Source organism: Pelodiscus sinensis, chromosome 3 (assembly GCF_049634645.1).
Source record: "Pelodiscus sinensis isolate JC-2024 chromosome 3, ASM4963464v1, whole genome shotgun sequence".
NCBI lineage: Eukaryota > Metazoa > Chordata > Testudines > Trionychidae > Pelodiscus > Pelodiscus sinensis.
The window spans coordinates 78,945,247-78,960,737 of NC_134713.1; the positions used below are offsets into that span (position 1 = coordinate 78,945,247).

Sequence of the window (15,491 nt, forward strand, 5' to 3'; positions counted from 1 at the left end):
TGAGATTGTAAGATACAAAGCAGACATCTGCTTGAGAATGTTTAGGTTAATGATGTTTTTGCAGTGTTTCATTAAAATAAATTTTTACCAAGAATTACATTAACTTTTCTGTTAATTTTAGCATTAGCCTGAAAGCATATACTGACTACAGAGTATAATATTTAACTTTTATTCATTTTTTCATGTGTATTCTTTTCAGACTTATTAAAGATTCCATTATTCACTACGGACTTTGAAGATTGTGCATACTACATGCCAAATTTGGACATAGCTATCTAACCCCACACATCAGATTATGAGATTAGAGCCTTGGAGTTTCAGACTGAGGATGGTTTTGAGTTCTCTGAGCTGAAAACTTATTTGGGAATTTCTTACTAAAAATACTGGATTTTTTTCAGCCTGGTTCAAGAGGTTTTCTTCCCTCTCAAAATAATTTACTTACACGTTTAGAGCAAGCACAATAAACTTCAGCTAAAATATATATTTTTGTGTAGAAATTTATAATGTGCTAAAATTACCGATTTAGAAACTGCTATCTCTATATCTGTATACAATGCTAACACAATGCTCTATTTGAAGCCCTTGTACCCAAAAAGGTATAATGGGTAAATTGTACTGAACAAATAGTTCCTGCTTTGAAGAGCCTTTGTCTAAAAGCAAGAATCACTATAACACAGGGTAACAGGAGAAAACATATCAGGGGAGTGTGTTCTGTAGAGATGGGATGCTTCATGGTACATATTTCCAGAGCTTGGTGCAAGAAAATAATAGAACATTAATTTGGGAAGATATTCAAAGCAAAAGGAACATCAAGAAAGAAAGCAGAGTTAGCAGAAGTAAAAAATAGGGAAAGGAAGCTATCAGGAGAAGTATAAGCACAAGGTAGAACCGACTGCATCTGGAGGTTAGAATGAGATGCAAGCAAAAGAGAGCTATTTGGAACACTGAAACAAGAAAAAAAGAGTTTACCATAAGCACCGACTCTGTGGGTTCTCCAGGGCTTAAGCACCCAAGGAAAAAAATATAGGTGGTGCTTAGCACCTACCAGTCAAACTGGTTCTGGCTCTGGGGCTGGCCACCAATCAGCTGTATGGCAGGCACCCAGAGCTGGAGAGAAGCAAGCGGTGGGCAGGCAAGTGAGGGGGAGCTTGGAGAAGAGGACACAGAAGTGGAATGAGGGCAGGGCAGGGCAGAGCGGGAGAGGAGCACCCACCAGAATTAAAAAATGTCAATGCCTGCGGCGCTTACAATCCAAGTATAAAACTAGAGACAACAGATGAATATAAACAGGCAGTGGTAACACAAGTAAATGAGAAGACAATATTGGTTAGTATGATAGATTTTAATCTCAGTGAGAACATCAACAGTTTAAATGTTGTCAAGTTTTTTGTAGGCCTCCCAGCAAAGAAGCATTGAAGAGGGAACTAAAATTTAGTTTTGTGGACGATTACAGAGAGTTTCTCCCTGGCTTGAGGGTCTGCATGGGAGAACACATGAAGTTGCCTCTTTGAAAAAATAACAAATCAAGGACTTGAACTGGAATCATGAGCTTGATCAGAAGCAAGAGTCAACCTTTAACTACTGAATGAGAGATGGTGTTAGGGCAGGGATGCCTTGCGTGATGGGCCTTGAAAGTGAAGGGGTACAGCTTTTAGTTCTGATTGGTCCACAGCTTCTATATAAACACAAGACAGGAACAAGAAATTGTCTATCCAACTGGAATCTACCTTACTCTGGACTGTGTGCTTTGTGTTTCATGTTTCTGACCACCTAACTTGACATCCAAGTTTGTCTCCTGCTTCTGATCTCCTGGTGTCCTGACCCTACTTGCCTCCTGACACTCAAGGCTCAGTTTGCCCTCACGCCTGTCAAACTCTGACCTCCAGGTATCTGATGTGGTCTGACTCCTGCTTTGATTACTAGGTCAGTTGTAACATCAAGATATATTGGCAACATGGATTCCACTCTTGGCATATATGGGCTCTAAGAGCGCAAGATCTTTGGCCAGCAGAGTATGTTGGAGGCTGCACCTGCTCCCCAGATGCACCGTCTCCTACCTGGGCACACAAAACAGGAGAGTTGACCGAACTCTGCCCACTGGGGCTGCAAATGCACTCTAGTTGTCCTTGCCCCTGTGCTCTCCATCCTACACCATAAATAGGAGGGCAGGCCCAAAAATATGAGATGCATCTTTATAAGTCCAAACGGGCACAGCCAAGAAGGCTACATTTGTTAAAAAATAATACAGCTTAGCTGGGAAGTGACTGCAGCTATAAAGAAATATAAAAATAATAAATAAAAAAGATGGGAAGGTGATAGCAATGGATGTAAAGTAAATACTGGGAGTTATAGAAAAATGCTAAGAAAAACAAATGGACCAATCTATAGCCAACAAGTTATGAACAATAAGAGTTTCTTTTAAAGTATATTAGGAACAAAAGGAATGCTAATTATGGCATTGCTCTATTACTAGATGGAAATGGTAGGACTGTTAATAAGTAATAATAATACTGTAGAAAAAGATAGTAGTTAATAATTTTGCTTGGTGAATAATAAATCCTGGAGTAACATCGCAATATCCTTGACCGAAACACAGGAAACTCCATAACTTTATACTGGAGTATGGTACTGCAAGCTCTACAAAGAAAGGCTAAGGCTAGAAGGGCTCCCTTAACTTCTGCACCCAATAAACCATTCTTTTTTTGAAAAGTTCCAAGAGATGTTATGGTTAGAAGTGGTCTAGTCCTTCTTTCATTGGAGAGACTGCACGTCCATTTGCACAGAAACCTATGCAATTAGGTGAGCATGTCTATAATCAATTCCCAACACTGCTTATGAGGAGGTTACTCACCTGTGCAGTAACAGATGTTCTTCGAGATGAATGTCCCCGTGGATGCTCCACCTTAGGTTGGTGCACCGCTGGCGCACTGAGGATCAAAGTCTTCAGAGCAGTGTCCCTGAGGCCACACATGCACGCGCTCCTACTGTGCAGGCACCATGCATGCGTGAGCCCCTCTCCCCACTTCCCTGAGTTCCTTCTCTACCTTAGAGAGAGACTCCTTGGAGAGACCAGAATTCTGAAGCAGAGGGGAGGAAGAGAGAGTAGTGGAGCACCTAGGGGGACACTCATCTCGAAGAATGTCAGTTACTGCACAGGTGATATTTTTAGTAGCACAGCTATTGCCCCAGCTGCTCCCGGGACTGGAGCTGGGGCCATGGTACAGCTGCTCTTGGGCCGGGGTACTAACAATAACATCACGGCCCTGGCCCAGGAGCAGCTGTGCTGCAGCCTGGCTCTAGTCCCTGGCTCTAGTTCCGGCACACAGCAAGGGGCTGCCTGGCAAACGGCCATGACCCATGTGCCAGGACTGCAGCTGGGCTGTGGTGCTATTTTTAGTACCGAGGCCCTGGCCCCAACAGCCACCATGCAGCCACGTCCCCCACTGCTCCCAGGGTGGGACCATATGGCAGGCGGCTGCCTCATGTGCTTTCCCCTTCAAATGCCTGGGGGACTGGAAGGGAGGCGGGGACGGGAAAATGTCTAAGGGGGGAGGGGTGTGACGGGGTAGGCGGCTTGTCCACGCCACCCCGCACTGAAACGAACACCAGGGCAGGGAACAGGCACCCAAGAGGGGGGGCGGACAAAGGGGGGCCGACCGTGGGGAGCCCGGAAGCCGCGCCAAGGGCCGACGCGGCCGGCAGTCCGCAGGTCAGCCCGACGCCTTCTGATGACGTCAGTGGAGGCGACGGGCGGGATGCCAGGAAGGGCGGGGTCCTAAACCCCGGGACAACACCGGCCCAGGAGATGGAAGGGCGGGGGATTCAAAAGGGCGATGGCCACAACCAAGGGGGAGGAAGCTCCTGGGTGTGGGAGGAGTCCACCTCCCCGCCAGAGGGGCCAAGAGTGAGGGAACCTTCGCGGCCGGACCCTCGCCAGAGGAAGGGACTCAGGGTGAGTCTATCCCCTCGCTGGGGAACTGACTGAGGTTAAGCCGGGAAGAAGGGAACCAGGGTGGGGCCGCAAACCCCGCGAGTGGAGGGTTTGGGGAACTCGACCCCCTCCACTGACAAGGGACAAGCGTCCCCGTCTTAGGGTCCTGGGTCGGGGCTCGGAGAGTGGGAGGGCCCGAGCCCCCTTCCCAGCCCCTCGGGTCCAAGTGGGCCCGAAGTACACCGAAGCTACAGGCCGTAGACCACGGCTAGGCGGTCAGTCACAAGGCGAATCCTCTGTTTAGGACGCTGGTGCACCCGAACTCGGGGTGGCCTCCGTGGAGTAGGTAACAGTAGGCCCTTAAGGAAAGCAGTCATGATAGATACCGATTTGTGGAGTGCACCAGTAGGACTGCTGGCGGCTGTCTGTGTTTCTGTGAATAGGCCAAATGTATGCATGCAGAGATCCATATGGATATTCACTGTTTGGAAACTGGTTGACCTCTGGTCCTATCCACTCATGACACAAACAGTCTGGGCGTTCAGCGGAAGTCTTATATGCATTCTAGGTAGAAGGCTAATGCCCTGAGCACATCCAGCGTGTGTAGCGCTAACTGATTATTGTCCCTATGTGGTTTTGGGAAGAACACAGGTAGGTATATCGGTTCATTACAACAGAATGAGGTAGGTATCTCGGGAAGGAATTTCAGGTGAGTTCTAAGGTGACCTTGACCTTGTCCTTGGGTCCCCATGAGTGCCGCTATCTCTCCCACTCTCCTGGCCGATGTTATTACTATGAGAAAGGCCACTTTTCATTGGCAGGTAGAGTAGTGAGCAATTTGCAAGCAGCTCGAAAGGTCATCTCATGATTGAGTCCAGCATGAGGTTCAAATCCCATGATGGTACTGGATCTCTACATGGTGGATATAGGTTTTGTATCCATTTCCAAAATCTCTTAACACACTGGTGAGTGGGAAAAAACGGAATATCTTTGTACGGGTATTGATTAAGGGAGACTGACAAAGTGCAACTAATGCCAGCGGTGGTTAAGAAGGAACTTAGAGAATGTCTGCCAGTGTGTGTGCAACTGTCAGTCTGAGCAATTGTGCAAGAGTGCAACACGCATTGGGGGACTGCTAACAAAGATCTCTGGGCTATGTTCTCAGCAGCGCTGACACACTTCAGTGGAGCACCCACAAGGACCCTCAAAGAAGAAGAGTGCTCTTTCTTGGACTTCCTGCTGTGTAGACAACGCCAAAAGCTGAAATAAGCTATTTCAACTTAAACTACGCAATTTAGCCCTGATGTGTAGACTTGCCCATACTGAATTGCGAAGACTATGGGAAGAAGCAAGTTGGAATCCTGTTCTAGAAATACAGAATGAGCTAGGAGAGGGTACAGAGTGAGTCACAGGTTTGAGCAAGTTCACAAAAGTTTTAAATCTGGCAAGGCAATTTTGATCTAAATCTTGACATGAACAGGGAGTCAGTGGAATTATTTGTAGACTGGGGTGGGGTCAACTCACATGTTTGTACATGGTACAAGATATACAGCAATATTCTGCATTTGATGGGGTGAGTACGATTAAGACTTGGAAAGGTCAAAAAAGGGAGAGGCAATAATTAAGGCAGAGTGATGATGATTTCAGGAGAGATGGAGTGAAGACAATATGAGTAATGATGAAGAAGTGGCTACAGGCAAGTTGACTGCTATAGGAGTGTGAGCAGAATGGAGAATGGAAACAAAAGATATGTGTCAAGGAAGAAAACAACACACAGAATAGTTACTAAGAAGGCACTTCTGGCAAAAAAAAACAAATTCTGTTTTTTATATGGCTCAGAACTATTTACTTTTTCTCACCATTGATCAACGATTATACTATTTTCTATGCAGAATAACATGGAAGAGTAGGTAGCAGCTAAGATATAATTACAGTACTCAGGTACTGGAGACATGTGGCTTAGTGCCTAAACATGGAGATAGACCCTAATAGATGTTTCAAAAGCACCTAGCCAGGTTACCTAACTCCCATTCTTTAGGACCAGCTTTTCAAATAGAAATCTACGAGTAGGTGCCTATCCTACTTTGGCACTTTTAAAAATCTCACTAGGAGTCTAATTTTTTTGAAAATCTAGCTATCACCACAAACCAAAAAGCATTGCTTTCTGCCCAACAAATGTACTGTGCTCTGCAATATGCCAGTGGTTCCCAACCACCGGGTTGTGGCCCACTGCTGTGCCGCAGACCTCTTGGCCTGCTGGGCCACGATGACTCTGGGGGCCAGGGCTGGCATACACCACTCTTGCCACTCCCAACAGCCATGGTGGGAGCGGAGGTGCTGGGCGGTATACCCCAGACCCAACCCTCAGAGTCGCCACAACATGGGCAGCAGCACACGACTAGGTGAGGGGGGCAGGGCAGACACTGGGGGCTCCAGGGGCAGAGCTAGTGCTGGGGGGCTCTGGAGACTAACCCAGAAGTGGGGGACAGCTACGGAGGCTGGGCTGGCACTGGGGGAGGCTCTGGGGGAGTTGGGTACAGTGGGGCTCTGGGGTCAGTGACTGGCACTAGGGGGTAGTGGAGGGATGGAGGGCTCTGGGGTTAAGACTGGCACTAGGAGCTGGGTTTTTTTGATGGACTGGCAATGTTTTATTTGCATAATTAATATGCAAGTATACAAATAAAATGTTGCTGGTCCGCCAAAAGTCTGTGAATAGGTTTGCCAGTCCCCGGTATCAAAAAGATTGGGAACCACTGCATTATGCCTTACACATTGGCTGTGTCTACACTGGGCCACTTATTCCGGAAAATCAGCCGCTTTTCCGGAATAAGCTGCAAGCTGTCTACACTGGCCCTTGAATTTCCGGTAAAGCAACGATGCTCTACTGTACAAAATCAGCCGCTATTCCGGAAAAACTATTCTGCTCCCGCTCGGGCATAAGTCCTTATTCCGGAACACTGTTCCGGAAAAGGGTCACTGTAGCCAGCCCAGTAGTCTTTTCCGGAAAAAAGCCCCGATCGCAAAAATGGCGATCGGTGCTCTTTTCCGGAAAAGCGCGTCTACATTGGCCACAGACGCTTTTCCGGAAAAAAGGGCTTTTCCGGAAAAGCAGCTTGCCAATGTAGACGCTCCTTTTCCGGAAAAACTGAAAACGGAATAGTATTCCGTTTTAAGCATTTCCGGAAATTCATGCCAGTGTAGACACAGCCATTAAGTAACAAATTACATCCTATGACATTCAGTTTAAATCATTCTTTTAGCACAGTAGCAACCATTATATTGAGAGTGAATGACATTCGAAAGCTTTGAAAAGGGTCAAGTCTGATGAAGCTTTATTTTTTATTTAGCTACCAGACTTTATACTTTTTATGAGTAAATGACTGTTACAGCAATCAAACTTTTAGAATAAATATCATGGGCTAATTTGGCATTACTAAAATTAGAGTTCAACAAAATAAAAGGACACTAAATTTAATATTTTTGAAAATATTTATGTTAACTTTAGAGTGTTTCCCACTTAGAGAAAACACACAGCAAGGTTTATAGGAGAGTGCTTGGGAAGGCAAAAAAATACATTAGTCCAAGATATGGATAATAATGAATTCACAGGAATTATTCTAAATTCATTATTATTATACTGACATTTTTATTATTCACATTTTGAAAGTAAGCCCCTTCAGAAACAATGTAAAATGCTGCATGTTGCTGAATAGCAAATTGTTTAAAAAAAACAACATATCTTTATAACACATACACCTTTATTGCCCTACAATCTCTTCCTTTGGCATTTTCTTCTCTCTTCACCTTGCCTCACCTGCCCTTCAGGTTTGCAAAGCTCTTTCTCCCAGCCATAGTATAATTATATTTACATTATATTTCAAAGGAAGCGACTGGGGAGGAGAAAGACTGGGGTTCTCCCAACTAGGGATGTTAATGATTAACCAATAAGCCTCACTCCTTAAGGCTGGAATGGCTACCCCACCTGCCCTGCTTAACCAGTAAGCCTCATCCAGCCAGATTGGAGTGGGCCTCTAATCAGTTAACCAGTTAAACTGAATATTTAGCTGGTTAACTAATTAAATGAGATTTTACATCCCTATTCCCAACCTAACAAAGTTATAAAACAAATATGACAGTTATTATAGAGATCAGATCCTTATAGGAGGTATGATGGGGAGACAAATGCCAAGCCAGATACCCCCATTGGCCCAGTACAGGGGTGGTACACTATATCCCATCATAGCATCATCTGTTTTTCTTGCGATGCAGAGAGTTGCAGTGAGGTGAGCTCCAGTCCCTTAGTGGGGCGGCATAAAAAATAGCCTATGTCCCCTAAACCTCCAGGCTGGGACCAACCCCACAACTGTGGTCCTGGATTGGACAAAACAATGATCAGCCTGAAATCCCTGGGCAGAACAAAAGAAAAAGGCAGTCTATGGCCCCAAGCCTCCTGGGCTGAGGCAAACAGTAGCCCTCTAGATAGAGCAAAACAAGAATCAGTCTGTGGCCCCTGGGCAGAGCAGAACAAACTAACAGTTGAGCCTTATGCCTCTGGGCTGGGACACAGACCAGACAGCAGTCATGCCTGGTGGCCCATGGGGATTGTAGGGGAACTGGCCCCACCATCTCCAGATGGTTCTGACTCAAGGTCCTCTTAAGTTGGGGAACTCCTCACTTGGGAAACTTCTCACTAGGTGTTCAGGCATCACCTTCTGCTACCTTCCCTGGGTCCCTTCTTACCACAAGTTAAATCCTGGGCATATCCTCAGCTGCCAGTGGCTTGGCTTCTCCTGGCAGTCTCAGCATTCAGCAAATCGCATGCAGCATACTCCAGGTCCCTCAAGAACATGCAGTACATGCACAGCAGGGGAAAGAGGTGTGACCCGATTGGCCTGTCCCACTTGGCCCAGTGCTCAATTGGTACATCCCATCATATAAGATATTGAGAGGAGAAGGATAAAATGAAGTCATTGCCAAAACTCACATTCTGTGGAAACAGAACTGAGCTTGAAAGGAGATAAACAGGGTAACTTTTTTTTTCTCAGAGAGGAGTGTTTCAAACTTAAAACACAACTTCCTATTATCAGTTTGATAGCCTCATTTTCTTTACTTTTTTGGCTCCCTCATTTGTCTTCTAGACATTTTAAAGGCTGCAGCTGAAAGGAGATATTGAGGCAGCCCTTGGTGCTAGCTAAAAGCTTGTACATTAGAAGTAAAGGAGCAACTGAAACAGAAATAATAGTGAATCTAAGTGAAGAGATCTGCACAGAGAAATAACCAGCCGTTGAAAATCCTTGTATTCTGGCTAACGTCAGCCAGTCAGAGCATATATATTCACTGATTCTATCATTACTGAGATACATCTGTGTCATCATTTATACTCAACAGCTCTCTAGAACAGCATAAGTAGGAACTAAGTATATGTTATTCAGAAACTGTCTGACACGTTTGCCCTCTTAGTGGCTATGACAATTCAGTATATTGCTATACAGTGACCTGATAAGAATAAATTTCAGGAATATTTGAGTCTAATGTCCTTATCAGTATCCTGAATTTAAAAAAAAAAAACAAGAATCCAGTGATCTGTTTAATTTGTTGAAGTGTAACATCAATGGAGTTGCCAAGCCAGCTTCCAAAGCTTTTGTTCTAAAAGTTCAGTTGCTGTAAAATGTAGCTTCAACAGCATTAGAAGTTGATGCTAGCTTAATAAATTCAGCTTCATGGAACTGGAGCTTTATGCAAAGTTCTGACAAATGTCATCCACAGTTACACCAAGAATTATTTTAAAGATACAGGTTGGACCTCCATGGTCCAGCACCCTTGAGACCTGAGCTGTCCCAAACCAGGAAGTTTGCTGGACCAGGGGAGGTCAATGTTCGCCTGCTGGATGCCCCCTCCCAGGCTCCTTTCCTTGCATCTCCCTGTCCTGCCGCTGGCCCCACTAATGCTAGCCCACCACGGTTCCCCACCTTGTTGCCCGCCCGCTTCCCTAGGGTCTCCCAAGGTTCTTGGCAGGAACAGCTTGGCTGTTGCCAGTCCTGCTACTGCAGGGTGTTCTCCAGGGTTCCCACCGCTGGTCCTACTGCTGCCAGGGGTTCCCAGCGAAGGCTGCCTGGCCATCCCAGCCCTGCTGTCATCAGAGGTTTCCCGGGATTCCTGGCCACGTAGCCCCGCTAACACTGGGGGTTCCCCAGCCCAGGCAAGAGCTTCCCAGACACCTCCTGGCCTTGCTGATGCCTGGGGTTCCCTGGTCAGGGCTTGGGCTCCCCAGCCACCACCTGGGCCCGTTAATGCTGGAGGTTCAGGGACAAAGAGGGGGTTCCCCAGATGCCACCTGGGCCCGTCAGGGCTCCCCAGCTCCTGGTTGCTCCAGGGGTATTTGGTCCAGCAACACCCCAGGCTCTGCAGATGGAGGTTGCTGGACCTCAATGTCCCGGATTTGGGAGGTTCAACCTGTACTTCTAAAACTGAACTAGACAAGAAAATGCCTCCAGCACCTTAGAACTATAGATTCCTTTCATGCTGTGCCGTATTATTTCACTTAGAAAAATGGTATTATTGAAGAAAGAAAGAAAGAAAGAAAGAAAGAAAGAAAGAAAGAAAGAAAGAAAGAAAGAAAGAAAGAAAGAAAGAAAGAAAGAAAGAAAGAAAGAAAGAAAGAAAGAAAGAAAGAAAGAAAGAAAGAAAGAAAGAAAGAAAGAAAGAAAGAAAGAAAGAAATCAGGGTACAGAGTTCCCAGCCATCTCTAGGAGAAAAGTTCTTCAATGGGAATTTTAGGAATACGGAAAACAGTCCATACACATTATTTCCAAAGAAAAATTATATTAAAAAATATTGGCTGTCAATGAACAATGCACTGAACTTTCCAATTCTTATTCAAGGTTTAACTCATAAAGGATGGAGTTAAACTACTCTGTGGTTTTTAAATTAAAAATCTGAAATTTCTATTCTACATAGAACCAGCTGAATACTTTAAAACCAAATTTCAGCACTGCTTGACAACAAGGACATTCCGTACACTTAAAATACCCTTTCATTAAAAAAATAGGAGTGACTGAAAGGCAATGTAACAGGTTGCCACGTAGAGAATCCATGTGTTCTAAGCTCCTGAGGCTAGCAGAAGTCAAAAGCAATGAGTAGGTCAATAAGGTGCTGATTCATCCCCACAAAGGATCCATTGCCACACCCTGTCTCTTTTCCAGGTGTTTTATTTCTCAAATGGAGGCCAAAACCCCTCAAGCACAACTCTCCAGCTCCCAAAAGATTTTCCATTTTGCCTCCTTCAAGTCCTCCTGCTTCAGGGCCTACAGAAGGATTCTCCCATGTTCCATTAACTAAGCACAGCTTCCAGGGCTCTCTTGCTAGGAAGTCTTTTCCCCAAAAAGTTTCCACTGCCTCCCCTCCCAAGGGCTTTCCTGCAGCTCCTATTCACACTACCCAAGCTTCCTAGTTTCTGGCCCCTCTCCCTGTTTGCAAGCAGGAGATAGTGAGAGCCCAATATATGGTCTTTTTGCCCTTTTCCTGACTGCTTCTCAGGCCTAGTATTTCCAGACTTTCCCCACTACACAGCTCTAGCTACCATCTCTTATACCTGAAGTGAGGGGATCAACTGACCCATCAGAGGTGCACTACCCTTTTTCCCCTTAAGGGCTAGTGCCCATCCTGTTGTTGGGGTCACTGGGCATGATCCTAGGTAACTCGGGGGAGTGGAAGATCACAAGAATCGATGAAGCGCCCCTGCTCTAAGCCCAAGCACCCTAAAAGCACCCCCGTTTCCCCCTCCCCAGGCATAACTTTTCTCTGGCTCGCTAATAGCTGGGAACGGCAAGACAGACTTTGAGGTTGCCTAGTTACTATCAGTGGTATAGAAGAAGAATTCAGATGTGTCTCTGTAGACGGGAGAAGGAAGATAAGGCTGGCAGCATGTGCCAGAGTGGGAACCTTGCTACAGTTCACTATTTTCCTGCAAGTAAATAACGTGGGTATATAAGGAGGGAAAACTGCTTACGTTGGTGTGCTTGATCTGAGATGTCTAGTCTCATGGCACCTATTTGAGCGTTCAAATAAACTTTTTTTGCTTCTCCACACAGGTGTGTTTATTGGAGCACACACACCGGACAATGAACCCAGCTGTTGCCTCCGTCTGTGCCGGCAACACTGTGACAAGGTTTTAAAAAGCTAGGAAATTTTAATGCTGATACAAATATATATTTTGAGGTGCTATCAAATAAAATGTGCTATGAAATCACTGGCAGCTTTACTAAATAAAATCACTGCTGTGTTGTTCTTACACTATAAACTGAAGTAAGAACTATTAAAGACTATTAAATTAGTAGATGTCTAATCCTGAGACAAAGCACTAGAAGAATAATGGTGGATAGAGGATTTCAATTAATTATTTGTATTTGGTACTATCCAGAGTTCTCTTCTGTGCAAAGTACTGTCATCTAATTTCAGACATGCCTCAATCATGAGAGTGTAACAAACAATGGGAAGAAGGACAAGTGAAACAACAACAAAAACATATAACATATAGGCCAGCTATGTACTAAATTTGACAGTTTAAAGATTTTCTTTTCTTTATAAAAATTGTAAGGTAATTATTGAATGAGACGTGTCATAAGAACTCATTGATCAGACTTTCTGGCATCTGTGGCTAAATTATGACAGAGTTTTTCAGAAGCTACGAAACTGTTGGCTTTGGAATTCATTAAAGTGACTGAAAAAATTAATTTTGAAATGCCTGTTGTATTAAGCTCAAAACATATGCATAATACTGCAACAATCTCTTTCCTACTGTTCAACTTAACTACCAGCTTTTGATAGGAGCTTCTCACAATTTGATCCTTATATAGCTAGCACAAATAATTTTCTTTTTTTGTTTTGTTTACTGTACATTTTGTTACCAGATCTGACCTATACTAAGACTAAATGTAAATTTGCACCTTACTAGATTTTAAATACAAGCAGAAAAGGAGAAATAAAAGAGGGCAGTTCAGAGACAACTCTGAAATACTAACAGACCTGTCATTTTTTACAGTAGAGTAGGTGTCTATGACAGATATCACACAACATGATAAAGCTAACAAATGAAATCTGGAATACATTTCCACTAGTCAGTGTTTGTTACTGGACCACTGATCAGCACTGTTTAATATAGTTGCAACACAGTCTAGTACATTATTGCAGCTTCCTGATATATTTGGAACAGCTACTGTATATGTTACAAGTGAAAAGGAATATATATTAGAGACCCCAAGAAAGGGAGCAACACCTAAGAACAAATGCAAATAGAGCATATTTTTCTTTGTTCCTTCACATCTTAATGTACTCAAGTGCAGCTCCATTTTCTCTGATCTCCAACTATTTATTCCAAGAGTTGTCCTCTTACAGAATTAAAAATCTGAACGTTTTAGCCTTACACAACATGGACTGCGCCACTGAATAATAAAGACATTGAGACAGATGCACTGTTAGTTGACTCAGGGGGTAGCCATGTTAGTCTGTAACTAATTTTTTTTTTAAATCCACAATGAATGGTCCTGTAGCATCTGAAAGTGCGTCTACAAAGCACCCTAAACATGAAATAAGATACACAATTTGGTAGCGCAAATTGTGTATCTTATTTAGAATCTATTTTGAAAATAATGTGCTATTTCAAGACATCCCTTAACCCTCATGGAAATATGCTGAAGTATCATCCTGTTATTTTGAAAAATATTTAGAAATAACAGGCTTGTGTACATGTGGGGTAGCTATTTTGGGATACCTCCAGTATCCTGAAATAGCTGTGCAGTGTAGACATTAGAGACCAACCAACCAAAAAATATAGATAGTATCATGAGCTTTCGTGGGCACAACCCATTTCTCCAGATGACAAATGATCACCTTATAGCTGAGAAAAGGCTATATTCTCTAAAAACAGAACAGAAAAGCAACAGAATTTGTAAGATTGCAGTCACTAGAAAGGAGGAACTTTAAAGACCTGTTTTTAGAATATAATGCTCAGTTTGCCCATTCCGAGAGGACAGCTGCACCAGCATACTAAATACATCATCTATTTACTAAAAAGCTTCATAAAGCAGATGGCATGTGAATTTACTCCATTAGAAATGAGAACATTTTCCTTCTGTTTTTTCTACATAAAGCAAAGAAATAAACAAATTCCTGAACAGCTTTTCTTTTTTGTTCTTATTCTTCCATTCTCCACTCTTCAGGAGAACAGATGAGCAGCTCTCAGAGGAGCCACAAGTCAGCTGTTGAATTTACTGGCAGAATGAAGCCACAAGAATACCAGTTCCTTCTTTCTTCTACCTTGCCTTACCAACATGTTTTATTTCCTAACCTTGGGTTAAACACTTCCCTGACAGCAATTACAATTTTTCATTTGTAAAATGCAACTACGAACCACAGAATTCTTAGTAAGTTATTCAAAAAGGAAAAGCACGTGCTAATGGACCTCTGGAAAATGCTTTGTTGTTTGGATGTATTCAAATCCTGTAAGATTCAGTTGACCTTAGGAGATACATTTAAGCTTATAATGCTAATAAGGCTTTGTCTCACTGGCACTTTCGTCACTAAAATTTTTGTCACTGAGGGGTGGAAAAAACATTCCCCCTCTCCTGAACCACAACTTTTTAGCAACGAAAAATGCCAGCACGGATAGTGCTTTGTCAGAGGGAGCCATGCTCTTGCCCCTCATTCTCACAGGGTATGTCTACACAGCAAAGTTATTTCGAAATAACAGCCATTATTTCGAAATAACTTTACTACATCTACACAAGCCAACTGCTATTTCGTAATTAATTTGAAATAGAAGAGGGCTTATTTTGAAATTGGTAAACCTCATTCCACAAGGAATAATGCCAATTTCAACATTGTTATTTCGAAATAAGCACTGTATAGACACTTACTTCGAAATAGAGGGCCTCCAGCCCTTCCCAGGGTGCCCTGGTGGCCACTCTGGCCACAACCAAGAAAACTACTCTCCCTCCCCGGAGCCCTTAAAGGCGTAGAGTCTGGCCACAGTGCCTGTGCCAGCTCCAAGCCTGCCAGCCCAACAAACAGTCTGTCCTGCCCCTGATCCAGTGGCCCCAATATGAGCCAGCAAGCCACCAGCAGCCAGCCCTCCACCAGTCCCCAGGAGCAGTCTGCCTGCTCCCAGGGGCCGGAAAAGGCGGGTGCCTTCCTGGTCCAGTGCAGCGATCATGGACCTCTTTGAAGTTTGGGGAGAATCCTCCAATGTCCATGATCTCCGCACTAGATAAAGGAATGCGGCTGTCTATGGCAGGATAGCTGCCAACAAGGCCAGCAAAGGCCACATACGCACCCAGGAGCAGGTGCAGATGAAAATAAAAGAACTTAGGCAGGCATAATTCAGGACCACAGGGGGCAGCTCCCAACCAGGGGCACACACAGCAAGCTGCCCCTATTTTAATGCCCTGGACCACATCTTGGGGCCCGGGACAGTCCGTGTCCCCCCTGGTGGTTATCAACCCTGGGGCAGAGGGCCCTGACCAACGCATCACAGAGAAGGAAGAGAACCAGGAGCTGCAGCAGA

General features: G+C 44.3%; 1 protein-coding gene and 1 long non-coding RNA gene across 3 annotated transcripts in view; one reads left to right on the forward strand and one right to left on the reverse strand.

Annotated features, from left to right (window-relative positions):
* The window catches only part of LOC142827513 (uncharacterized), a 56,908-nt gene extending 56,036 nt beyond the window's left edge, over nt 1–872 (forward strand). The window contains exon 5 of the long non-coding RNA XR_012902196.1: nt 200–872. This is a non-coding gene — a long non-coding RNA (uncharacterized LOC142827513). The remainder of the gene's footprint in view (nt 1–199) is intronic.
* Nucleotides 1–15,491, reverse strand: part of CDK19 (cyclin dependent kinase 19) — a 189,337-nt gene that overhangs the window by 57,128 nt on the left and 116,718 nt on the right. The gene's annotated exons all lie outside the window — the stretch shown is intronic.